The sequence below is a fragment of the Leopardus geoffroyi genome, chromosome D1 (assembly GCF_018350155.1).
Source record: "Leopardus geoffroyi isolate Oge1 chromosome D1, O.geoffroyi_Oge1_pat1.0, whole genome shotgun sequence".
In the NCBI taxonomy this organism is placed as follows: Eukaryota; Metazoa; Chordata; class Mammalia; order Carnivora; family Felidae; genus Leopardus; species Leopardus geoffroyi.
Window position 1 is genome coordinate 3,945,961 of NC_059329.1, and position 3,201 is coordinate 3,949,161.

A 3,201-nucleotide genomic window follows, 5' to 3' on the forward strand; every position below is an offset into this window, starting at 1 on the left:
GACACAGAATCGGAAACAGGCTCCAGGCTCTGAGCCATCAGCCCAGAGCCCGACGCGGGGCTCGAACTCACGGACCGCGAGATCGTGACCTGGCTGAAGTCGGACGCTTAACTGACTGCGCCACCCAGGCGCCCCAATGCATTTTTGTTTTAAAAGAAGAGATTTGGAACAATTTAGGCCATAGCTGGCCTCTCCTGAAGATGTACCTAATCCTTCAGTCACCTAAAACTGCTGTTTCAAACTTGTGGAAAGACAAAATTGACTAGTTCCATCTGCCTGAGACTTTTCCAAAGCCATGATTGCTACCAATATTGTTCGTAAATCTAAGCACAATTAAAGTGTGGTGACACCATTCATATTCCAAGGCCACCATCAGGGCACGTGGCTTCTGGATCATGGGGCCTCAGACCCACATAGGAACTCTGAGGCTCGGTCCACTAGGTTACCCTCCACATGGAAACCTTGGTCACAACCTCGTGTGGAAATCATCCTGACAACCTTTCTCTCGTCCCACATTCTCTCTCAATACACTCCTGTGCTTCTCATCCTGCTCCCTGTTCACCTTCCCACTGCCTCCCTCTCCCCCTGACCTTGCCATCACCCTCCCTGGTGCCCTCAGCACAAAGTCAGGACACCCCCAGGATTCCCAGCCTCCCCCTGCCCCCCCGCCAGAGCACTGTCCAATGCCCTTATACCATCACTCCACATACCACAAACCTAGAAGGAAAAGGAATGTCCATTCCTACAATTACCCCCCCTCTTTGAGGTCTAGGTCACCTAACCGTGCTGTCACATGGATCACCCACTCGTCCACTGTGTCTGCTGAATTCTCTGTCGTTGCTTCACATTCATCAAGGATTATGGCATTTGGCTCATTCTGCCATTGCCCCCTGAGTGCTCTTATCATCTTGAGTGCCTTCAAGGCCAGTGGAGATACTTCATTTGAACCCTAGCCCTGTGGTTGCTTGACTTCCCATTGGTCTTTGCCTGTGTGATTGAAGTCAACCACACCAATAGATACGTAGGTGACCTTGTGATCGTTCGCCTGCTCATCTTACTCGAGATGATGACTCACCTCCCCCTCCTTTCATACCCTAGTCACTGGAAAGAGTGACCTTTCATCCCCTACTTTACTTCTCTATTTGGCTCCCTCACTTTATCAAAATATCCATCCCAAGGTCACCAATAAACATCTCATGGCCATATTAGCTGAACATTTTCAATATGGAACTAACCCAATTGATCTCTTTATTCTTTAGGTGCCCCCCCTAATTATCTTGTATATTCTTTTTCCACTTACTTTATGTCCCCCATTTCTTCCAAACAATTTACTGATATTACCCAGGGTTGTATCTTCTGCCTCTTTCTCCTCTCTTAGGACATATCCCACCTGGTTGATCTTACCATCGTCAAGATGTCTATAATCACCCATGCGCTGTTAACTCAGAAATCTCTATTGTTTACTCCAGTCCCACATGTCCAATCTCATATGGGTTGTTCCTTTTTGACTTCTCAACTGAAACATATCTAGTTCCTCATGTTTTCCGCTGCCTTCCTCCTTCCTCTTCCATTCCGTGTCTCGGTGAACGGTCCTACCATTTACCTAATCTCACAACTTAGATGCATGAGTGTCATTCTAGAACCCACTTTCTTTATCATTCTCACATCCAGCCAACTAACATCCTAAATTTCTTATATCTCATAGGTATCTTCCTACCGCACCCTGTTCTCTTCATCCGTTCCAGGACTCACATTTCAGAGACTCATGACTTCTCAGTGTCGTTACTACACGTGTCTCCCGCAAGGTCCCCTTGCTGCCTGTCTCACTTGTATGTCCCTTGTGTCCTTTCTCTACACACCTGTTGGGTGATTTTCCTAAACCCCACACATGGCCCTGTCACCTTCCTGATGAAAATAATTGTGTGTATTATGTGACACCTGTCAATGTCTGCACTATCTTCTCTCACTCACCTGCTACTCTGATAACACCCGGTTACTACTCATAGCTACACTTTCCAGAGTGCTTCTCGATCTTCCCTTTATTTTATTTTTTAATGTTTATTTTTTATTTTTGAGACTGAGACAGAGACATAGTGTGAGTGGGGGAGGGACATAGAGAGAGGGAGACACAGAGCCCAAAGCAGGCTCCAGGCTCTGAGCTGTCAACACAGAGCCCGATGCGGGGCTCAAACCCAGGAACTTTGAGATCATGACCTGAGCCGAAGTCCTGTGCTTCTCATCCTGCTCTCCGTTCACCTTCCCACTGCCTCCCACTCCTCCCTAACCGACTGAGCCACTCAGGCGTCCCCCGATCTTCCCTTTCTAATAATTACCTCTCCCTGCAATGCTCTATTTCAGAGCAGGGTCCCAGCTATAACCAACAGAGCCTACTCTAGCTCAGCTAAGCCACAGGTGAATTCATGAACAGATACTAGAGAATTCGCAGACTCTCTGGGAAAGGCAGAGCAAGTGGCTGAAAGCAAGAACAATGCCAAAAATCTGTCACCGATCTGCCCCAAGCCATGTTCAGCTTCCCGTGGACACAGAGGTAACAGCAAGGACACTGAGCAAGGAGCTTCTTCTTCTTTTCTTTTTTTTAAGTTTATGTATGTATTTTCAGAGAGAGAGAGCAGGGGAGGGGCAGAGAAAGAGAGGGAGAGGGAGAATCCCAAGCAGGCTCCAGGCTCCACACTGTCAGCACAGAGCCCAACATGGGGCACGATCCCGTAAACCGTGAGATCATGACCTGAGCCGAGATCAAGAGTCAGGTGCTTAAGTGACTGAGCCACCCAGGAATTTACGGAGGAGAAGCTTCAGTATGTACTATCTCTAAGCGTGGGGTGCCTCCCTAGCGTGTTCTGTTTCCTTCCCAGGAAATGGACTCCACACAGCGCCTCCTTCCAGTTCAAACCTCAGGCAGGAATATCTAAGTCGTGGCGCTCAGTTACCTGCGACCTAGCAGCGGGGGAGACATGGGAACCAAGTACTGGCCTCCCACTTAGGGGAAGCACCATCTGGAAAATAAACATGGGAAGAGAATCCAAAAGAAGCTGGATGGGCACAAAATGTGGTATATGTCACCTGTGTCTTTATAACGACTATCTACTCATCCATCAAGAAGCGTTCTAGAAATCATCTCTGGTCACACATCCCTAATCCTCTAAGTTTGGAGATCCCTCTTTTTAATGTCTCTGTGTCTTG